The 24407-nt window shown below is 42.6% G+C and overlaps 1 protein-coding gene across 1 annotated transcript in view; it reads right to left on the minus strand.

Moving 5' to 3' along the window:
• sdk1b (sidekick cell adhesion molecule 1b) overlaps positions 1 to 24407 on the minus strand; it is a 293033-nt gene that overhangs the window by 108222 nt on the left and 160404 nt on the right. The window lies entirely within an intron of this gene.

Consider the following 24407-nt stretch of genomic DNA (forward strand, 5'->3'; position numbering starts at 1 on the left):
ATAAAGCCTGCGTAAAAGCTCAGTTCATTTGCAGTTCGCTTATTATTGTTAATATTTATATGTTCTTTACTGAAGCAACCATAGTTTGTCTCTGAAGCCAAAGCTGGCTAGCTCTGGAATAAACTTAAGATAAGATAAGATAAGATAAGATAAGATAAGATAAGATAAGATAAGATAAGATAAGATAAGAAAAAACTTTATTTATCCCGAGGGAAATTCTTTTGTCATATACATGCTCAGTGCAACAAGAGGAATAAAGGTAAGGTAAAGAGTTTAAAGGGAACAGAAGTAATAGTAATAGAAGTAATAGTGCAAATAACTATTACTAATACTTAGGAAAAACTTGGGAAAAGAAATAAAAATAGGTACAGACAGAAAATGAAGAAATGGGATGCAAATAGCCCAGCTTTCACATTCAAGACCCCTTTTCCCACACATGCTCCGTGTGTTTTCCGTGTCCCTGGGTGTGGTTCTCAATGGGTAACCAACACCTCAAACGTAAAAGGTGGGACACGGCTCAGAATACATTAATAAAAAGTTAAATGAGTCATTTTCTACAGATGTACCAAGGAGCCCCTCTACTGAGTCCCCTGTTGTTCCCCACAAAAAAAATTCACAGAGACTGCTGTTAGACCTCAATGAATCACACCTTCCGACATATTACCTCAATAGCCCCTGTCAATGACTTCACTAAGCAGGACCTTAGCAGACTAAGGTGTGGCACACACACGGACCAAACTGCATGGCAACGTGCTTCTGAATCACTGACAGGAAACATCCAGTAATGAGCTGCTCTCCATAAAACTCCCCTATTGGACAGAAGCCCCATTGAACAGAACCATAAACTAGCTCCAAAATCCTCACTGATTCTATTGACAGATTTTAAATATAAACTTAGTCTTGAATTACTCTTAGCTGTGGTCCCTATAACCAAATCCTGGGTTTACTATATTTTCAATGACCATTTTACTTCATATTAGAGAAAGGCGGTTCTATGCTATCCCTTCAGAATTAAAGAATGCTTTGCAAATCCTCCAAAAAACCAAAGGTCTTAATAGATACTGCAATCCATATTATATGCAAACAAAATCTCCTTTGTATTATGTGAGCTTCAAGCCAGCTAACCGCTAACTGTTTTCCTGTTCTCCGCGATTAAATGAGCATTAAGGGAAAATCTATTAAAAGAAAAAGCTATTGAAGCAGAATCCGGTGTGGAGGCTTAGGTAATGACGACGATGATGTATTACTTTTCTGACTGCACTAGGAAATCTGGCTGAGTGTCTCATCTCGAAACAAGGAGTCCAGGATGTAAAAGCAGCCCGTGTAGATACCAAAGGCAGCTTGAAAAGGTCAAACAAGCCAGCTCTGATTAACTTTTAATTAACGACCAAGGGGACAAACAAAAAAGGCGGCTGGGGACATGGTGAAGGCATAATCAGCGTTGTATTTCAATAATAATCATGTCGTACAGAATCAGGTGACACATAACTGCTTAACATCTACTAGCGTTACATTCCGAGCGGCGGTGTTTAGTTTGCTGACTGCAGGTAGCCTATGGCGGCTCCATCGCAGAAATCCCAACTACGCAGAAGCCGACGTAATGATTAGTTGGATTCATAATGAATTAATCTAATGAATGGCTCCTGCCAAGCTCCAATAAATGCGAGGAGCACTGAGGGATAATGGGCACCCTTGTCTCGCAGCCCCGAGCAGCGAGCAGGCCTTTGATATGAGTCCAGTCATAATTGCACACGCCGCTGGAGAGGTACATGCAATCCAATTTTAGTTTCAAAATGTGCCTAGGGTGACGTCAATCTGCAAATAGAAGGCTGCTCCTCTATATCAAAAGCCTTGTCTGTAAGACAGCAACCTCCCCCCTGAAACTGATTATTCCAATTACACAATTCCTATGATTTTCATTATGACACAGAGATCAAAATTGCAGAATGCCCCAAACTCTGTGAAATATAAATGGATTGGGTTTTTTTTTTCCCCTGATGTCTGGCTGGAGCCCTCTTATGGCCACTATTGCACTGGATTGCATATCAAATGTGCGCTAAGCGAATGCACCCAAAAATGCACTCAAAATAAATCAGGTTTCTAAGAGGCGGCAAGTCTCGACCAAGCCGGTGACGACGTATCGTATGATTTCAGCTTTGAACGTTAATATGAGTTAATGTTCTTGCTTCTCTGTGAAGAGAAAGAAAGAAAACAGTTTTTAGACACACGCAGTGAAAAACTGGTGGCCCGAGCGTTACAGTTAATAAAGTCTGTCTTTAAGGCCGCCTGTCAGGTATCTGCACAAGGTCTCCTTCACATTATATCCAGCTTACACACCTACAATAACAAAATCACTGGCTCTCTATTCATAATATGGTTTGTTTGTTTGTCTTAGACTCTGATGTTTAGTTCCTCCTCTCCCCAACAAAGTAGACGTTGTTCACAGACTGCATCACATACGACACCATCTGGCAGAGACGCCTACATTCACTAAACTGCTGGATTTTATAGTACCCCAACTGCTATTTAGCAATCTGCAGTGTTGGTCCCTATCGCTATTAATGCTGTAAAAGCCAATTTCAAAAATAAAAATTAAAGCGTTTTGCTTAGGACTGGGCATGCTACTGAGAGGACAATAACAGATTGTACTAAATCTTGGAGAAAAAAAAGGGAAACAATTAGGCTTATAGTCCTAAGTATTGCTTGCGCCTGAGCCCAGAATATAAGCTCACTTGTTTTCATTTGCCGTCCCAAATCAATTCCGCTCAACAGGACCGGATTTTAGACAAAGTAATTAAAATGTCAGCAGTTTATATTGACTGTTCCTCTTACGTCTCAGTATCACGATATGTGATTCTTTCCTTATACACTATGATTTATGATGATAATTAGGGTATCAGGAGAGTCTCAGAAAACCCAGTGAAACAGAAGTAGGAAAAAGTTTCCAGAACTTGCAGAAAAGTAAAAGTACGTTATGGAAGTCGCTCTTAATATTTTTATCATATACCGGGCATATGCTTATATTTTCTGAGTTTCATTCCACCTTAACTTCGAACACACCTGTGCATTAATACGGCTGGTGAAGCGCAAAAGTGTTTCAGAAATGTCTCAGACTCTGAACAAATTTAAATGTAATTGCAATGAACGACCAACTGGGAGCAATACAAATACTTTGTTTTCTTGTTCCATATTTCTTCCCCCCATTTCCATTCTTTTTCTTTTACCAAAACTTCTAAAGGACCACTCTGTACACTACTAAGGAAACACCATTTTCTGTGTGGGCTTGAAGACCTGTTTCCCATCAGTCGGACCTTTTTATTGATGTTCACCTTATCTAACCTTAACTGCTGCTTTCGCCAAATCTGATACCATTTTAAATGTCATAGAAAGGATATTAACCACAGACAGCACCTACAAGCTTATTAGCAGTCAGATAACTACATTTATGGGCCATTAAGAGGCTCCTGCAATGGAAGGATATTCCAGCATCTTCTCTGAAAGGTTCCATACTAATTAAATAGTCATTAATCATGTATGTGCTGTGAGGTATGTAAGTAACTAGCTAGTACTTTGTGTGACTCTTAAATTAATATGCATATTAATGATGGTCCGCTGATGGACTGGCATCCCGTCCATAGTGTACCCAGCCTTGTGCCCTGTGATGGACTGGCATCCCATCCATGGTGTACCCGGCCTTGTGCCCTGTGATGGACTGGCATCCCGTCCATGGTGTACCCGGCCTTGTGCCCTGTGATGGACTGGCATCCCATCCATGGTGTACTCAGCCTTGTGCCCTGTGATAGACTGGCATGACCTGACCAAGTTAAGCGGATAAAAAACTGGGATATTAATGAATGTAAAACAGGTAGGTAATGAAAACAGTATTTTACCGGATGGTCATCTTCATATATATTTGCCTCAGACATTATGATATTTATCATTGTATGAAATTTATAGAGAGGTATTTATTCTAACCCTAACCCTTGACTGTTTTCTTTGATTGTTATCAAATTTAATGCCAAATCCCATAATTCATCCATGGCAAGCATTTGGAGATGAGTTTCAATAGGTTTTATCAAAGTCCCAGTAACCAAGGCCTTTGCAGGGACAAGCCTCAGTACGATCCTTTGACCAAAATCATGAAATTAAATTCATTACAATCTCTTTCACTAACTTCTGTCAACAGTTTTTAAAGAAGTGTTCTTCTGTTGTTTGAGTAAACCCACAAATGCCTAAAAAACTTAACCCAAACCAAACCAAATTCAAACACTCATTAATGGCCTTGTAAACCACTTCAATCACACACTTCCAAAGCAATCACGTGCAAACTGACCGGCTACTCGCATACAGGCATGCAGCAAAGCCACCCTGCTTAACCGAAAGGACCTCATCAAATCATCCAACAAACAGATCAGCGACGGTTAATGAAAATACTGCAGGGCTACCTAGAGAAGGAGCATGTTGTCAGCCATCGAAAACAAGACGATTGTTTGTAATGTTTGTGGCTCGCCAGAAAAATCACACTTCAAGTATCCATCAAGCCAGCAAGATGCACAGTTATATCACAGCAAGCCGGACTGCCGAGGAGCTCATTTTCAGTCAGATCATCTCAAGAGCTTTAGGGAAGCTTACAGCGATACTGAACTTCTCCCAAGGTGCTCTGAGGGCCACATGATGGCGCTTATGAAGATTTTCATCAAAAAAAAAAAATTATAAATAAATCAAACTCAATAAAAAAAACTATCCTAGGCTTTAAATGTGTGCTTTACTAATGTCATCATGAAAATAGTTGGTCATTTTTGAATGTTGTTGGAAAAAAGTGCTTTCCACGCTCAGCCTGTTTGTTGGAACAGAAATTTGTTTTATATTAAAGGGCACGCTGATGTTTCTGTGTATCCAACAGGGCTGCACGAGGCCGGTATCGGATTATACACTAAAGAGGGTATAGTGAGGGGTGGGGGGATCTCACCAGTGCAACACGCATGAAAGGCCACTGAGGATGGTCTGGGGCGAACCGGCAGTTAGGTGTGTGTGACTAATAATCCAGCCACTGGATTTATTTTATTAAAACTCAGCACCATTCAATTAAAGTTCCCAGCAATCAAGTCCCCGCACTCATTAAGCGTCAAAGCCGTTAAAGGCACAGGGCTAATAGGAGAAACATGGTTGGGGGGCTCAGCTTAAAACCTCAGCCAAAGCATGTGCTTCAGTTATGAAAGATGGACCCTATGCACAGTCCCTGTCTATGCACAGCCCCCTGTCTATGCACAGCCCCCTGTCTATGCACAGCCCCCTGTCTATGCACAGCCCCTGTCTATGCACAGCCTCTCTCTATGCACAGCCCCCTGTCTATGCACAGCCCCCTGTCTATGCACAGCCCCTGTCTATGCACAGCCTCTCTCTATGCACAGCCCCCTGTCTATGCACAGTCCCTGTCTATGCACAGCCTCTCTATATGCACAGTCCCTGTCTATGCACAGCCCCCTGTCTATGCACAGTCCCCTGTCTATGCACAGTCCCTGTCTATGCACAGCCTCTCTATATGCACAGTCCCCTGTCTATGCACAGCCTCTCTATATGCACAGTCCCCTGTCTATGCACAGTCCCCTGTCTGAAACAACACCTTATTCAGCCTTAACTTGAGGCAGATTATTTATTCATTACTCATCTTTCAATTAGCCTTATAATTCTCCTGCCGCTTATTATTATTGCGATTTCATCGCTTCAGTTTCTCTACAATTGAAAGGTTTAGGCGAAAGTGACTTCAAATTCAACCCAGGTGACAAATTCAACCTATTTATAAAACTGTATATTTAGCTATAAAGATCCAAGTTACAAAAGACACTCAGTGGTCCAACAGCTGTCCTGCAATGTGTAACATTTGCGTCATTATATGGTCCTTTTATTCCCATAAGAGCTACAGGATCAACCCATAATCAGAACCTAGTTTAGCCACTTGACTTAAAATAGTCGCTTGTGTTTTCCGAGACTCCCAAAATCATGCTGCTTAACACAGAAAAACAAAAAAACAGCACGGAATGAGAAAAACAAAAGACATACTGTAACGCGAAGTTAAATCAGGCTCCAAGTCATCAAAGGACTCCGGTGGTACATTGGGTGGAACTGACAATGTTGGAAATCTGCATCAAATTTATAAACGAAATGGCTCCGCGCATCCAAAAACAATTAGGGCGTTAATCAATCCAAATTGGCCTCGCTCACAACGGAACGAGCCAGCGAGCTCCCCCCCGCAGGCACCAGTGGGGGCTAAATGTTTTAAGGGTGCGGGAGAGGAATGACGCAGGCGTGCAGCTGATTCTGCTGATCGCTAGCGGTGCTCTCCTTCATGGGACCGGGTGCCGTCGTAAGAGTCTTAAGCTGGCAGCAGACTCTCTTTGCACGTCCTCTGTTGTGCATTTGGCAGCACTGCCAGTCGCAGAATGGGAGCTTTGTTGCATTGTTAAGGGCACACGCATTTACAAGCTCACATCTGCAGAAAAAAACTCCCAGAACTTTGGAGACTTATAAAACAAAATTACGAGAGCAGAATTTTCGCTAATTTCATTGCAAGCATGAACAGGAAAAACACCAACAGTCCAAGGGTCTACGTTTTATGTTCGATATAATATAATTACTGGCATTTTTTTTCTAGATTTGCAGAATTTCTAGTTAAGTTTAAGTATAACTCTCAAATTTTCAATAGGGTTGAGATCTGGGTACTTCACAAAGCAGGATTTCTTGCTTAGCCGAATAACTTGTTGGAGTTAAGGTAAACTGAAGACACAGCCAAAGTTTTTACAACACCAGAGACAAACAGGCCTTGGTACTTGGCTAGCGATCATGCCGGTACATACTAATCCAGCACTATGATATTGTACAGTACATACAAAAACCCCTCGGAAGTGCAAAACCATGTGCTTTCTATCTCTGCCTTCAACCAGACAGGAACTGTTCTGAAGCCTGGCATCCTGATCAGGAGTGATGATTTGTTGTTCTAATATTCATTTATTGTTTTGTATTATTCCTGTAATTTAATGTGATTGTACATTTTATTCATCAACGTTTAATCTGTTGCATGTTATAAACTGTAAAAAGGCTAGTATTGTGTCTTTTCTTACAGTTTTTTTCAATTGCTAAGACAGAGTAGAATCTAGGGTAGTATCTCTTCACATGCATGATCCATCCTTGGCATTGTTCTGGAGAAATATCCATGGCATCCAGCATTCATTGGTTGATCTTGTGTCAATTGACATAATTTATTTATATCATGTGACTTTTACCATCTATTTTAGAAAGGGTCTTCGTAGTAATTTAAGAAAATTACATATTTCAGTTTTGACTTTTATTAGCAATTTTAGGGTCAGTATGTACTTATGTGCAAAATGTAATGTGAGTGAGACAGGAATCCATGACTTTTGAAGTGTTTAGTCATTCATTAGATTTTGTATGAAAGCAAAGCGAAATGCTTAACAGTTCAGCCCACATAAGCTAATGTTGTGGTGACTACATGTATGAAGAGTTTTGAGAAAGCAACTTCAGTATTGCAGTATCTGTCTTAGCAATTGGAAAAAACTGTAAAATTCACACTGCCTTTCCAAACTGATTGGTGTGAGTAGCAGTGACAGACATTCCAGACTGATGGACCACTGACAGTATGCAAAGGTCTGGTGACTCCAAAGTCACTTCAAAGTTGTAACACTTTAGTAACCAAACCTCACACAATTCTTTGAATGTCTCATTCACCTTTGTGTAGCCAGCCCCTATGTCTATAAGCTTCAGAGCTCAAAAGTCTTGGCTAGAAATGTTTGTAATGTGATTTTTTTACAATTTGTCAGCACCACTGAAAATCTTTTTTTGAAAAGTGTATTTTTAAAGTAGATTTTAACAAAAAAATAGAATAATCACATTCTAAATGATCTCAGATTATTGGTGCTGAGTTTGTGCTGAATAAAAGCATTTGTAGTCCTTTGGGATAAAAGTTTTTTAGATAGGTGAAATATATTACAGTTTTTCCAAATTGCTGAAATATTAAAAATTATCTTGGGAACAAAACTGCCAATTGCCAAAAGTCATTTATTGAATCAGTCACCAATGAAACTTTAAACCTTGCTCTCCTAGTTAGACACAACTTGCAGATCTCAGTCATCCTTTTTGCAAAACCCGAAACACATTCTCATTTATCAAAACACATTTTGCGCTTTGGTGAACTTTGATGGAAAATAGAAAGCACAGGCCGCAGAGGTTAAGCGCAGCCAGCACACAGTAGTCATTTAAACACAATGAGTCAAAACTGTTCACACACATTTCTAAACATTTGAAGAAGCCAAAGAGTGACTAGAACATAGAATACGTGCCATAGGTGAATAGGAGCTGAATTTCGACATCAAGGTACAAATGGGTCACACAGAGGATTCTTTATTTCTGTGACTCTGGCTTGGCAGTTGTGCAACATTTTGCTGTAATATGCCTCTCATTTGTTCACTTTTTGGCTTTGTTCTTTACAGTAACATTTCTGGAGTACTGAATACTGAATACTTTTTACTATAGTCCTACGGTTTATAATTTACATGCCAACAACAGTTTTGACTGGTAGTGTTTTCATTTTTTTGAGAGTTTAGCTTTAATTTTAGGGTTTGTGCTTAGTGGTTTGATTAAAGGAGAGGAGATTTTAGGAAATGTGTTTTAGCAATTCAGAAAAACTGTAAAATGTCAAGGCATGTCAGACTACTTTGAAAGTGGGTGAGAGGCCTCAGACTCCAAAGGGTTACAGTAAATACATATTATGCTATGTTTCTGTTATGTTCCTTTTTTTGAGTCTGGTACTATGACAAAAAATTCCCAATCTATCTATCGAGTGCTGCTTCATTATTCCATCCTCTTTGTGCAATGTACTTATGTAAAGTACTGTCAGCAAAACAGCATGATACTATCACCACCCTGCTTGACCATTGGTTCAGTGTTCTTAGGTTAAGAAAGCAACCTCACCTTGATCCCCTGCAAACATATCGCTTTTCATTGTGGACAAACAGAGAAGTTAATGACACATTCACACATCATTGTGACTGCCCCCCCCACCCTGTGAATATGCACCACATGGTCAACAAAAGTGGCTTTGATCTCATCAGAGATTACGTTCCTTGGCCTTCCTCGTCCTCCCCGTCCTCCTCCTCTTACTCTCACTCCTCTGGCTCTGCCTCTGTTTCCAACGTTGGCATCCATTGTTCCAAAACAGAAGAGCTCACCTGTTGGCCTTTTATAAAGCTCTGATTTCTAAATTACAATTATGTGTGACAGGTGTTTACCCATGTGATGAGTTAGTATGCAAAGTAGGGCAACTGACTTTACACTTTTAAATGACAGTGTCTTCCTTGTGAAAACAAGAGATTTTCTTCATGAAAATTGTGCCAAATGCAGAGAATTGTGTGTAGTGTTTTGAAAAAAGTGTGTTTTAAAACTGCAATTTGAGTGTAAAGCAGGAATTGTGCTTCTAGTTTAGCAGAATTGGTTCAGGGGGTTGGTGCATCAGTTACATGTTGTAGTCATTGTGTCTCAAGTACAAGTAATTGTGCGTAAACAACTAAGAAAAACTGTAATCAATAAACTGACTAAAACACATTTTGCTAGTTTTAGGCCATCTTTGCCTCACAACAGAAACAACTTCTTAAATTTCACAGGCCATTTATTGCAGTGTAGTCAGTTTATTAATGAAACTGGAATTTTGTCTGAATATAAGAAAATTATTCCTGCTTAGATTTTCATTTTTTGCAGCGGTGCAATCAGTACCTGATTTCAGGTAAGTCACTTCAGCTTTCATAATCACTGCTCTCCCTGGTGGATGGATAAATCATTGCAAGCACTTTACACACAGAGAGGTAAGGGGTGGATCATGCTGCCCCCTTGTCCATCATCGTGGGGGATCTCATTATAGTGAAGGTCCCACCCAGGACCCAGCAGGGACCAGCCAAGGACCAGCCAAGGACCAGCCAAGGCCCCATCATGGAACCAAGGGAAAATTCAAGTGGCTACATCTGTAATTACACCATCGCTCAAGCAGATTATTGAACCTGAATTTCTCCTGTTGAAATTATATACAACAAAAACATAAGCATGAAGATTTAATGAAATTAATACAAATTAGGTAATGACTTTCATCCATCATATATGAATCTTCACGTTCTGCAGTTTTACTAATCTTAAAGTGTCTGTTTAGAAATATTAAAGTTGGGTCAGCAAATTTAACAGAGCATATAAGGCCATTAGTTATGCATATATACATATGTAAACATGCCATATACCCTTACAAGGGTCTGTCTGGAATGAAATAGTGCCCTTTTTGTGAGAGAACATTAGTTTTCTACCCTCACCAGAAAAATTCACTTTTTTCCGAGGCACAAATATCTGACTTGATTCAATCTACACCTTTCCTGTGTAACCTATTACATACTTCATTGTACCACCAGGCAAGCGACCAGAAAGCGACCGAGAAGTTATCCGTAATTTGCTCTCAGGATTTATAGGGCATTTTTCATTAGTATTTTCATTTTAACAACTCCTTGTTATTCAACCCTACACACCAAGCTAACAGGTCACGGTCTGTGTAAACTCCCTGCGAGAGTCAATTTTAACACCTGAATGGAAACAAATCTCAGGCAAAATGTGTGGATTTGTATATGTCAGATTCCATCAAAATAATGTGAACAAAGATAATATTGTCCAAGAATGCTGGGAGAGGAAAGTCGATTATCAACAAATCCATGAGGAAATTGATGCAATGCACTCCGCGTGCCTGGAAAGATGAAGTGCTGAGATCTTAAAATGTCCGTCAGTGAGTCACTGCTATATACATAAGCTTCTGTGCTATTTTGGTTGAAATAGCAAATAAAAACATCGCAGGAAGAAGGTCTAATATTCTGTCAACATGAAGACACAAGGGTGTGCTTTTCACGTTACTTTTCACATGTGCTTTTCACGTTACTTTTCACGTGTGTTTTTCACGTTACTTTTCACGTTACTTTTCACGTTACTCGGATGGTGCGCAGCTGTGCCCTCACACCTCACACAATATAAGATGAAGTGCAGCAACATAGTGAGCCACCCGCCCACTAATCCATCCATCTTCCATCCCTCTTATCCAGTATGGTTTGTGGTGAGCCTGGAGCCCATCCCAGGCAGCACAGCACAGACGGCAGGGAACACCCGGGCCAGGATGCCAGCCTGTGGCGGGGCCTGTACACCCACTCAAAATGGGCTATTCACACATGCCAATTCACCAAATAACATGTCCTCAGACTGCAATTGGAAACTTGCATATTTAGGGGGAGAACATGTAAATCCCACATACCCCGAGTCAGGAACTGTATCCACAGGACGAACATGCATCAACATATTTAAAAAAAAAACTGGCTGGAAAAAATGGATTTATTTAAACCTGCTGCGTGCCAAACAGGAATAAAGTGACATACTTTGAACTACAGAGGGAGGCCAAATTAGGAGACTAATCTGGCAGGAAGGTTCTTCTCTCTGGGCTATTCATAACGAAATGGGAACCAGCGGCACTCACTGGTCATTAAGCGGATTCCCCTCAGGAGCCGAGGTCGCTGGCAGGCAGGACGCTGCCCCCGCAGCAGCCGGTCACACGTGAGATATGATCAACAGGAAAATACAAGCCCTTCTGTCAGGGCATCTTTATGACGGCACTGTTAGCTGTAATAAAGTGACCTTTAGACTTACACAGCGCGCCTGGATCCGGAGATTTCCGACCGCCCGTGGCGCTCCACGTCCCTGATGGAAAAACCTTCCGCTCTTTGACGTGACCTTGCATGTGGCCCACGCACGTTCACAGTATCAGACTCGTATTTTATGAAATTTGCATATACCCTGCCCTTCAAGCATGTACAGCACGTATGTAATAACATGGACCGGCGGTGACACAAAGAGGCAGTAATAGCAGGTTATTTCATGGCAGCAACAGGATGCGAGTCTGCGAAGGAGTAACCGAAAAAGTCCAAAAAAAATAAAGTCCCCCAAGGAAGCAGGTACTTCACAGGCGCCAAGATGGCGGCATTTGCTGGAACCTCACAAACACGGCGAAACCCTGCCACACGACAATGAAGTACTCACCGTAAGTTCAAACTGGCCCTCCCAAGCTACTCTTTATAATTCTTACTGTTAAAAATTAATTTTAAATTTGATCCACTACATGGCGTCATCATTTAGCATGGGGGCTGGGGTGGGACCAATGCCGGTCTACCCCTTGGTGAGGGGTGCCACATAGAACTTTGACACTGGGCAGGACAAAAGACCTGGATACTGCAGATTTTAAGGTCCTGAACATGTGACCAACAGTTCAACGGTTCAGGTTATAGATCTCACATTGTTTTAGCATTTAAAATTAAGACACTTAAATTAAAATGGCTCAGTAAAAACATCCCATTGTATAAAATGGTAAACAGCCAAATGTGTTAGTTGCTCCAGATAAAAAAGTTGCCCAACAAGGAACTAAACGACACATTTCCAGAATAATTACACAATGCTGAATATCACGGTAACAGCATAGTTGTGATTTTAACTCTTTGCTTATTTAATAAGCACCGGGTGAAACATCTTTATAATTGTGGGTGACTCACCCAGATGGAAAATAATCACGGGGTCACAGGATCCGCTGCTGGGAACCCCAGTGTCAACTCACTGGTATGTGGCCTATGTTAAATTTTAAATGAGGTCACAACTAATGGAGACAGATGTCTACTAATTGATGAACCATTGGTTTGCCCATGGGGGGAGGGGTCTTTGTTTTTCTCCCAGGTACTTTTTAAAATAGTTTTTAATTTGCTATCATTATTGCTATTATTAAACTATCAGCCTTTATTTCATATGCTGACCTGTACAGTGCTAAGCCTCTGTTACATTGGCATGGGTGTATATGGGGACAAGACTACAGGGGCACTGACCCCAGCTGATTGGTCCCTGGAGTGCCCACTCCCCTGTCACTCACTGATTCAAAACATATCATTGGCTAATGATTGGGTTGGTCCCTCTCTATGAATTATGGCCCCTCTTATGACCCAAACCCTAAAAAGAATCATAGAATCACCCCTATGCATTCTAGTAGTTAAAGAAGACATACAGGGGTTGAACAGTGAAACTGAAACACTGGCCAATACAGTGTTTGAGGCTTCATGCTTATATAGGCACGACCTGCAGTGTGACGGCTGAATTAGCAGAGCAATAGCACAGCTGTACATAAAATATTGCAAACCATATAACAACCTAATGGGACACATATCAAAGTAGAAAAGAGGACAAAATGTTGGCGTGTGTCTCGCTGGTGCCAGGACAGGAAGTCTTTGTGGCATATTGAGAGCCACGGTATCCAGGGTAATGTAGCCATACCACTACGAAGGACGGACCACTTCCAACTGTGGACTGTGGTCAATATTCATAGTTGGGCTGCTATAGCCAAACCTATGGTCACTCGTGCCAGTGGCAGACATAGGTTTCAATGGTGCCAGAAGTGCAAATCTTGGGCTGTGGACGATGTGAAACATGTATTGTTCTCTGTTGAGTCCACCTTCACTGTCTTTCCTACATCTGGGAACGTTACAGTGTGGAGATGCCCGAAAGAGGCTTACTACCCAGACCGTTGTGTATTTAGAGTGTAGCAGGGGGGTGCATCAGTGATGGTTAGGCCTGCAATACCATGGTATTCCCTAGGCCCACTACTTGTTCTAGATGGGCACATTACAGCCAAGGACTACAGAACCATTCTGGAGAACCACGTTCACCCAATGGTTAAAACATTGCACTTTGTAGGTGATGTCATGTATCAGAATGATAATGCGCAGCAAAACTGATGACAGAGTGGTTTGATGAACATGACAGCGAAGCTGAACATCTCCTGTGTTTTGGAGGAGTGAGTCAGGAAACATTTTCCTCCACCAGCATCACATAGTGAATGGTAAAGGAACGACTTAAAATCTCTCTGGCCACTGTGCAGGAATTGTATCTGTCATTCTCAAGACAAATGGGTGCTATACTGGCTGCAAAAGGGGGTCCTACACCGCACTAATAAATTATTGTGGTCTAATACCAGTTATTTCAGGTTTCACAGGCCAACCCTCGGTGAACGTGTGCGAATACGCAAGGAACCAGTATCATTCCCACATGAGAGCTATAGTTTCTCTCTTCTGCAGTCGGCTGTGCCAATCCTGAGCAATCGGCTATGTCCAGAAAGGGGTGGACAGGCCGGGTGACTGCTGGGACACTCAAGTTTAAGCTGCAGCAGAAGAAACGCGCCTGGGGTCTGTGTTGTATGGGGACATAGGGGGGGACTGGGGCTGGGCATGCAAGCCGTGACCATTCTTCAGCAAGGCCTTTGTCTCACATAAAACAGCGGCCCAGGAGCTCCAGGATTACAAAAGTCCGCTGGTTCTGATTCCTATACCTGTGGCGGGGGTGCAGATGATCGTCATCACTGGGACCAGAATGAAGTGTGTGTGTGGAAAGCTGGCGTTGTCCAGCCGCCTCCAGTCTGCACAGCCAGCGACAGGAACATAATTAAGCATCAAGCGCACAAGGGATTGAAGCAGCCAACTAGGCAGGAAGGCTGGAAAGTCCGAAAGAATAAAGAGAAAACCCAGCTTCGGCATTCTGGGGCCACAGCATACACACACACACACACACACACACACACAATCCTACAATGTTAGGGTGTGAAATCAGACTCACCACAACCTGAATCTGAATTTATTTACCCAAATTTGAATGCGTTAACATCAACTTGAATTTCATTGCCTGAATACCAGAACCTCAATTTGAATATGCTTACCTGAAATTGAATTAATAAACCTGAAGTTGAATACGTTTACCCGAAGGTGAATTAAAGAAACCGAATTTGAATTAATTACCCGAAGTTGAATTTATGTTGCTTGTATGGTAACAGAAATTCAAGTTCAGGTTGTAAAATTCAGCTATTGGAAATTCAGGTTGCAAGGTTCAGGTTGAGAAAATCAGGTTCAGAAAAACGGAGAAAACATCCAGGATACTCAGAAAGAGCAAAGGAGTCTAGATCTAATGGGGCATAATCCTGGCCAATCATAAGATAGATGGATTTGTGCATCTACCACCTTAATACTGTGGCTGAAAACACCGCATTCTCAGAAAACACTTACAAATTCTGAAAACATACGTAAAACTGAAAACATGGCAAATCTGCTCACAACACAACGGAAGTTTCCAGGAGACAATGAAACGAAACCCACCATTAGGGCTGGGAGGTATATCGAATGTTTACAGGATATTGATATATTTTCAAAATGATATAGTGGATGACACAGTACCATTTATATTGATATACTTCTAATGTGTGTCAGAATCTGGGCTCTAAAAAGGATTTTGAATACAGACCAACAGTATTTCTTCCTTTTTATATGCAATGTGGTGCTGTGGTGGTGATGTTGCACAGAATCCTAGTTTTCACAGCTGAAATCAAGCCATTCAGTTAGCATCTCACTGGGAATATGATGCAGCAAAAAGGTAATGAATCACCATTAAATGGTTCATTGTGTTTTACGTCTTTGCCAAACAGTTCACATGTTAAAAATAGGTTCACAAAGTTAGGTTACCACATTCAAATTTGGGTAAATAAATTCAAATTCAGGTTGTGGTGTCTGACTTGACACCATATGATGTCAGCTGGTATATCAGCACGCTTAAGAAAATGGGACTTTTGGTCAACTTGGGTCTTTTTTGACTTATCGCGTCTGTGTTGCTCTCATTGGCAGTGTTCACCTGGTTGCCTGGCAACCCTGCAGGCACAAGGTCTCCATTTGCCACTCCCTAAATAACCTAGGGAGGTCCCCCTCATCGGCCTGCTGGGCGTTTGGAAGCAGCTCTATCTAAAGTTTTGAAGAATATCTGTACCATTAATTAAGGATGAACTTCCAAGGCCTAATTAAACGATTTAACCAATAATAACAAAACCTTCTTACGCTCTTTCTGCTAGCAAAAGGAAAAGACCAAACTATAGACAACAGCAGAAAAATATAACCCTGAATTATTGCTCGCACCTCAGTTCAAACAGTGAAAAACTCAATGTCTTTGCGCCAAACCTACAAACAGTGCTGTAGCTAATTAACTTGATGGTTTGTAATTTGAAGGCCAGCCTTGTGCTGCAGCCTTATTGTTATTGTCAATATTACTATAATTACAGCTATGCTATAATCACACATAATTTATGGCCAAATCTGAAAGTCTATCATCTTAAGGTGAATCTGCTGGGAATGAGTGTGTATGGGGTAAATGTCTGCAGTAAATGTCCATTAAATGTCTATGCAGGAAAGTACAGAAGTTGACCTGCCCCACATTTGTACATAAAATATAATCATAGACCATGACCAAATATTACGTCAATAAAAAATAAAGTATTGACAAATTGCGCACCGATATGTAAATCCATTATGTGTGTATATTACTGTACATAGGAGCAGATAGTATATGTATACACACACACACAGACACACACACACAATATATACTCTCTCTCACACACACACACACACACACACATAGTACACTGTATATACTCACACATAATATATACTCGCACACACGCACACAAACACATAGTACACTGTATATACTCACACTCACACATAATATATACTCACACACACACACAAACACATAGTACACCGTATATACTCACACATACACACACACACACAGTACACTGTATATACTCACACTCACACATAATATATACTCTCTCACACACACACACACACACACATATAATACACTGTATATACTCACACACACAAAATATATACTTACACACTCACATACACACACATGTATGAGTAATAAATGGTATTTTCTGTTTTGAGTGTTCAAGTCACTCTGGCCTACATTTTCAAGGAAATGCATATTTCTATATTTGCATACAACGAAATTACCCCCCCTCCGCCAAGTACTGCCCAGCCTCCTTCTTTCAGAAATAAACCCTTTATGCCAAAAGGGAAAAAAAACATTCCCAATTTCTACAGTTAACAGTAGAAACTGAAAGAGAACAGCTGTGCTTTATGGGAATCCGGAGGCTGATCAAAACTCACTTTCCTGTAAACGCCTGGCATCTCGGGGGCGCGCTGAGGCTCTGCTTCCATTGGGTAATCATTATTCCTCTGCACAGCTGCCCGCCCTGTAGTGTTCCTCCCAGTCAATCACTCCCACTGGAGCGCGCCGTAGAGCGGGGGGGGTGTCCATTGAGAACGTGGTACAATCGCAGCTCCCCACATTCGCACGCTTTCCGACACCATGCACTCCGAACCAATCGCTCATTAACTCGCATGATCTCGCCACGTGGTCCCCAACACCTTCCGGCATTATGATTGGCTGCTGCAGTGACTGTGGGGGAATCTTACCTTCTGACCCCTGTCAAACTTGTACGAATCAAACCTGGCGTCGGCCCGCGTCGGCCCCGTCACTCGGCACTGCCCTCCGTGATCCTGCCACCATCACCGGTGACACCAAATCCACCCGGATCCCCTTTGTGTCCCCTGTCAGTGTGACGGTGCTGTGGCATCCCAGGAATGACATTAAAATTTCATGTAGAGCCATTCTGATCAAGAGTGTGAGAGAAATGCTGAAAAGAGGACACGCAGTGCACAGTTACAGAGACGACTAACCGCGACTGTCCACAGTCAGTGTGTCTATCATTACCCACGCAGCAGCGCTGAGTATAAGCAAAGGGCGCGCGACAAGTCACCACGAAGGTGCAGTGTCGCAGTGAGCCGGAAGCAGTGTGAATGCTGATCGATACAGCTGTGGCCAAAGGCCACTGAAATCATTTTCACCACGGATGTTATTTACAGCCTTTGGTCCCATGAAACCCCAGTGACTAGTCCCGAAAGGTAATGGGCGTGGCCCAGTTTAGCCACATGAACAGTGACCAATCTGAATGCAAAAAAAGGGAAAGAAACTAATTTTACAATAGAGGAATCACACTAGGACCTTTATTACAAAACTGTGTAAAGAGACAGTCCAGAAATACACTGGGGGTAGAAAGAAAGAGATTTATAATTTTGACCATGATTGTCTGGCTTTTAGAGATGTATTTTAATAATGACCGATGAGCCATTTGTAAAACCTCAAATTTAAAGCACGCAGAATACAAACAGAAACCGTATTTCCAAATCAGGGCAATTGACACAGACTGTAGTTACTGCACAATGTTGCCCTGGCCACTACTCAGCAAGCTATATACAACCACAACGCTCTGCTTCCTCGTAAACTTACAATTATGGGTCCATTTAGCCACAAATAAACCCCAATTTTTTCTAATCCACAAGCAGTTTTAACCATGTGGTAGAGCCTAAAATTATTAAAATAAATTTGCATGCCTGTTGTGCGAGTTCTTTAGGAAAACATAGTGTCACACAGAGACCTAACATGCTTTTCCTGAAAGCCATGAACGGAAATATAAAATTTCAACTAGTTAAAAGAAAATGGCACATAGTTCCCAGTAAACGACCACTTTGGATAATATGTCGAAAACAATAAAAACAACCGCAATCCAAAACATTTAAGCTTAAACCGCTGAAATGTGTCCACAACTCACCAAAGATCATAATGAACTAGTTTTCCATACAGTCATAAAGGATACACACACTATTAGAAACTGGATGACTAGCCTTGTGCTGCCTGGGAAAAGCTCGAGGGTCCCCACGACTCTGACAAGTGGTTAGAAGATGGACTGATGGACCCCTTACTAGCATCAGAGTTGAGTAGTTTTCAGGAGTCAATCATATTCAAACTTTAACCTGCCAAAACTTCTATCTGTACTTTTTTCACATACTTGCTGAAGCTTGTTCCTTTCAGTGTATAATTCTCACAATATACTTCCGAAATTATGGCCTTTGTAGGAAACGCTGTCCAATCATATGGTTCGATGAAGGAACACAGAAGGAAACTGCTTGAATGTTACAGATGGGATTAGTGCATCGAGGGCCTGACCCCGCTGGTCATGGTGCGGGGAAGAACACCGACATTTCGATCAGTTTAATTACGGAATGACCAGTGATCTGCAGTGGCTTCACCATCTTCCCCTTAGCTGAAATTAGATTAGGCGGATAGAAATTTCACTTAACCAGATTAATAGTAAGATCATTCAGAGCCAATAATAGTCTCCGCAGAAGACGGATAAACTTTATGCTTTAATGAAATGAAAACCTGGAACTTCTTTCTAATCATGAATGACGGGTCTGATGGTAACGGCGGCTTCTGTATTTGGCAGGTTCGTCCCGCTCGAAATGCCGCCCGTGTTAGTAGCTGCTTAATTCATACGCAGCGTTCCTGCTGAAATCTGGAGCCCCCCCACCCCGCCCCACTCAGGGACTCTTGACACACTGCGGGAACACGCTGCGTACACACAGCGCTGAGCTAACAAGCTCTCGGTCCCTCGGCCCTCCGGTCCTCACACAGGATGCGGCTCCCTCTGTCCGTCTCCTTACCGTGTTTGTAAAGGGATGAGGGTACAGTTACCTCAAAACATCTCGCTGTGTAGCTGGTGGATTTAAGCAAACCGAAATGGACCCGTTGAGTGTAGTCCCACATGACCAAACAAACACTGCTTACATTCATTCTGTTTACCCAGCTGCTCTGGGGTTTCTGAACAGCATGCTCACTTGTGTAATTCAGGTGACCAATCATGGAAAGAAACTAAGGAAAACGAAATTAATAAATTATAATAAATGAAGTAAAAAGAGTTTTACACTTTAATGTATACATACGAAGGATAAGAACCAAAAAGTGAGAATGTTATGGCCAATACGCGAAGCCTAACGTGTTTTCTAAAATTCACCTTTAGCTGTAAACATCGGCAATAGCCGTGATATTGATTAAAAGTCCTGGAAAGTCTGTCGCAAAAAGAACAAGCTAGCTAAATGCTGCTGGCGTAATTGCCAAAGGATTGAGCCACTCTGGCTGTCTGTTTAGCAGAATCGGAAAATGCAGTCTCGTTTTTCATCCTTCATTCTTCCTGCTGGGCTCAGTACGAGGCCTTCACAGTCTCCACACCAGAGCAGTGCAGCCTGTGTGCAAACAGCGAGCGCCTTCACACTGGCACTGTGGGCGAGGGCGGTCCTGCCCTTCACAGGCCCCCTCTGTTCAGCTGGGCCACTGTCACTGTCACTGTCAGAGTGCCCTCCCTGCCTTTTTCCTCCTGCCGTCTCTTCCTGGCTCCTGCCAACCTTCTTCCACAGGGAACATACCAGAAAAAATTGAGTCCGAAGAGGCCTCCATATTTCATCAAACTGCTCCGTCATTTTGGGCAGTGTTTCTCAAACTGGACGTCAGGGACCCCCAGATGGTCCATGTTTTTGCTCCCTCCCACTTCCCCTGGAGTTGGGAGGGAGCAAAAACTTGGACCGTCTGGGTGGTCCCCGAGAACTGGTTGGAGAAACATTTAGGCTACCTGAAGGTAGACTGGGATCCGACAAGTGACGGTTGGAGATTCCCTGTGAGAATCAGGCGTGGACGCGGGATAGGGGGCGGCTAGGCTCCGTGGACGCGGGGTAGGGGGCGGCTAGGCTCCGTGGACGCGGGGTAGGGGGCGGCTAGGCTCCGTGGACGCGGGGTAGGGGGCGGCTAGGCTCCGCAGACAGGCAGTGCAGTGTTCGCGGAAGGTAAAGAGGTAGCCTCTCTCACTGTCAAACGGCGGGGGTTATTTTCCCTGCACGTTACGGCCGAAAGTCACGGCCAACAGGACAGAATAATCACAGGCTTCACTGTGCACCCTGACATTTCCAGGGTGACGTGATTTAAAGCATGTTTTGCAGAGAGGGTGGCGTCAGTAAACAGCACTTCTCAGTCTTCCCTGCTGGACAACACAACCTAAATATGGCAGCAGCGGCGTGCAAAAAATACACAACCTTCCTGAAAGTTATCAGATTTTCCAGAATTACAACTGATGCATACACACATCCTCCCTGTCAGTAACCTCACAGTGTCTCACAGTAAGTTTCCAAAGTCAAAATGAATTTTCTGTCAGCAGAAAATCTAAAGCTGAAAAATGCTCCGTGCGAAAAAAATTCAGCCCCTCGCATTAGTATTTGTTAGACCACCCTTTGCATCAATAACAGCTGCAAAACTTTTGGGGTAAGTAGCTAGCAGCTTTTTACTCTCTTCAGGAGTGATGTTTGCTCATTCTTCATGGCAGACTTGCTCCAGGTCCTTCAGGTTGGCCAGATGTCGCTGTGACTGCAATTTTCAAAGGATGCCACAGGTTCTCTGCGGGATCCCGCTCTGCACTTTGACTTGGCCACTGTATGATGTTTACACTTTTCTTTTGTAACCATACCTGTGCTGCTTTGCCCTTCTTTCCTGCTGAAATGTGAACCTTTTCTCCCTTCAGTTTTGAGAATATACCCAGATCCTGAAGAAGATACATATTAAGCATCGAAGTTAAGTCTTTAGTGCAGAGATACATTATTCACTATTCACCGCGACTCGCTCCTCCAGGGCTGAGGGTTCGAGTCCTGCCTCTGCTCTGAATGTGTGGGGTTTGCATGTTCTCTCCTTGTCATGCAGACTTCCACTGGGTACGCCGCTTTCCCCCAGAAGTCCACTGACATGCAGTTAGGCAAACTGACATCTCTTAATTGCCCGTAGTCTGTCTGTGTACCTGCCCCGTAATGGACTGGCATCCCATCCAAGCTGCATCTCCGCCCTGTGCCCTGTGCTGCCCTCGATTGGCTCCAGGTCCCCCCTGTGACCCCGACCAGGATAAACGGTTAGAAAATGGATGGATTACTGATCAACCAAGCAATTAATTAATCAAATTAAGTAATTAATTAACTGATGTCTTCTTTATCCGGATACATTATCCCGTTATCGTTTTAGCCGCCATCATTCAGGTCATCATTATCTCATCTCTATTACAGTTTGGGGGGTTCCTGAGGTGCTGCAGTAATTAATGCAGCATATCAGCAACGCATTTCGCACAGACCAGAGGCTTCACTTCCTGTCAGGCTGTACCGAGGTTTTCATTCTACTTAAGCGCTTAATTTATCTAATTCATTCCTAATTAAACTAAATTAGCTTTCTCTCACCACACAGACACTGTTATAATTGTAAAAAGAGCTGATAACACCAGCATATACACCGGCTCAGCCAGGCTCAGCACCAATGACACAGCCTTAGGAAATAAAGCTGGACTCTAATGCAATACAAACCGTAACAATAGACGTGAATCATAACAAGCAGCACCAGTTACAATAAATGCAATATTCTGACAAATGATAAACGACAGAGAGAACAATTAAGAAAACATTTGGATACAAGAGTTGTTTTGATTGGTAATGCGTTTCCATCAGTTCCCATTTAAGCTCTCGAATGCTCGCGGTCCAGATGTTTCCAGGTGTTCTTGTGCCTTCATGCAAAGCAGAGAACGTCGGCAGATGGATGAGAACCCATGCAGGGTCTCCTGACAGTGTCGTGGGGTCCTTAAGAACCCAACAACTGCAAGCAGCTGCTGTGGGCACCCAACTCCACCCCTGTGCACGCAGCAGTATAACTAGCAGGACAGGCCATTAAGCTCTGGAAGCTGCAAGACTAACAGCGCGGGGAAACCGCAATATCACGCAGCTTGCAGGGGTAATGGCACGAGGAAGGGGGAGAAGACACAGCCGGTATTTCCAGAGATCGCACATCTATCATTTTAGGGAAAACACAGATAAATTCCACAGATTCCCAACACAGATCTAAAGTGAAAGTAGGTGCTAATTTGACTTGCAGGAGATAGGATGCAGCTTGCTGTGTGTCGACCGTGTGTAATACCGTGTGTCACAGATTATCATACGTGTTCCATCCTGGTCCTCAAACTGCCCCATGGTGGTACGAAACAATGACCAAGAGAAGGTAAGGCAGGTCAGCATTCTGTTATTGTTTAGTGCTGTTTATTATTTAATACTATTTATTACTATACAAATGTCTTTTTGCTAAGTAAATGTGTGCGTTGTTGGTGCTACTGAGAGCCTGCAATTTCCTCTGAAATTAATAAAGTACCTATCTGTCTGTCTGTTACAAAAAGGAGAGGCGACTCCTTGTGTTTATAAATAAAAGCACAATCAGAAGGAAATAAGCAAGACCAGATTTATCTTACTTAATATATAACAAATCCAGACAGAATAGCGTTTTATTAACAGCCATTATACTCCCATATATCATAACTACTATTACCATTTATTAGCAGGGTTATGATCATTAGTAACTTTTTTATTTCATGGTAATGTTATTTTAGATGACCAAAAATCGCTCTGCACAAAATTGCTACATATGGGTTTTAAAGACCTTTAAATGAGCTCTGCACTCATCCAATCCCAAGAATCTTGGAAACAGGCCAACAGTCCTGAATTGTCGATCAGCTTTGGCAAAAAAAAAACATCCGCCTCCCTATGTTAACACTAGCAAACCACTCAGCCAAATATGTCCCGGTGTAGCCATTGTGCTTACAGGTGTACTATCGATTAGAGGAGGTAGGGGCATGGGGCGTCACAGAAACCATTCCGGCCAGAAGAATCGAGTTCCACCGTAGGGCAAGCTTGCAGAGACGGACTCTAGACCAAGATGCAACAGCGGCTGACGGGATATACACATCCGCACGGTTATATGCAGTCATCAGCTGAAGCAGTCAGCCGACACCCCGAGAGCGGATCCGGACGAAGAGGCTGGAGGCTAAGAAAGGGCCCAGAAGCAAGACTCTCTCCACACAGCATCCAACCAACGGCGGCTCGCGAGCTGTCAGCAGCATCCATTTGATACGCCGCATAACGAAAGGGGAGTGCGGAGCCGATCCAGACTCAACACGGGCCTGTAAAACTGGAATTTAACACCAGGGAAACAAAGGTAATAACAATGGCGCACCATGAAATGACAAGGGCTTCAGAGACTGGTGAAAAAACTGCAAAATAAAGTGTCAACACGAGACTTATAATTGGGGGATCATTCTTTTATTGTTATTTAGCTGTTTGTGCAGCACCTACAAGCATGCACACGATGCTCGTCAGGAGACATCTGAAGCAGACATAGTGAACGTTAGCGGATGTATTTTAGCATGAGTGTGGCATGTAGCAACAACCGGAACAATCCAATCACACAGCCACTGTAGAAGTTTAGTTAAATACGTGTGATATTGCATGATTGTGATGCGTATACAGTACAGTATATTTGATGTCTCTTTCATAATGATCGAGATACGTCAGGAATAAATTACATCCTCATCTGACAGATGTACGTTGATGGATACCTCTTTGTGTATGTGCGTGTGTGTGTGTGAGCGGGTATACCTATCCTTATGGGGGATACAATGTCCCCATAACGTGATAAATATCCGTTTTTTTTTCCCTTATGGG

The sequence above is a fragment of the Brienomyrus brachyistius genome, chromosome 5 (assembly GCF_023856365.1).
Source record: "Brienomyrus brachyistius isolate T26 chromosome 5, BBRACH_0.4, whole genome shotgun sequence".
Lineage (NCBI taxonomy): Eukaryota > Metazoa > Chordata > Actinopteri > Osteoglossiformes > Mormyridae > Brienomyrus > Brienomyrus brachyistius.